Here is an 865-nt window from a genome sequence, read left to right on the forward strand (position 1 = left end):
CAAAGCATCTACCAGCCTAAGAGAGGGCCATTGCTATATAAAACTCATGAAAAGCAGGGATGCCTGGGAGGCTCTGTCGATTAAGCAGCTGCCTTCGGCTCAGGTCATGGTCCCAGGGTCCTGGGATCAAGTCCCACATCGGGCTCCTTGCTCAGTGGAGAGCCAGCTTCTCCCTCTGCCTGCCATTCCCCCTGCTTATGCATGCGCGCTATCTCTGACAAATAAATAAAATCTTAAAAAAAAAAAACTCATGAAAAGAAACGCTGGCCATGATGCTTAGAATCGAAAGGGAAAGAGAGTAAGTCCGATGGCCATATCAGAGTCATGCTCATGCCAGCTCTTCATAAAACCCTAGCAAACTTTTAAAACCACCAACTGTGGGTAAAATAATCTGTGTACAACGTTAACAGGCAATTCATAGGAGAGGAAATGCAATTGGGCCTATTGTCCCATGAAAAAATACCTGATCTCACTAATAATGAAAGAAATGCACATAAAACAATCATAAGCTATTAGGTTTTATTCATCAGACTAACAAGGTTTCACAAGATTGAAAATACCCAGTGTTATTGGTGGAATATAAATTGAGGCAGCCATTGTGGAAAACAGTATGGAGATTCTTCAAAAAATTAAAAACAGAACTACCATATGGTCTAGTAATTCCACTACTTGGTAGTTACCCAAACAAAATGAGACACTAATTCGAAAAGATACACGCACCCCTATGTTTACTGTAGCACTATTTACAACAGCCAAGATATGGAAGCAACTCAAGTGTCCATCTGCAGATGAATGGATAAAGAAGATGTGGTGTACACACACACACACACACACACACACACACACACACACACACACACACACA

Source organism: Callorhinus ursinus, unplaced genomic scaffold (assembly GCF_003265705.2).
Source record: "Callorhinus ursinus isolate GAN/ISIS: 27379988/994484 unplaced genomic scaffold, GSC_fseal_2.0 scaffold16, whole genome shotgun sequence".
NCBI classification, from domain to species: Eukaryota; Metazoa; Chordata; class Mammalia; order Carnivora; family Otariidae; genus Callorhinus; species Callorhinus ursinus.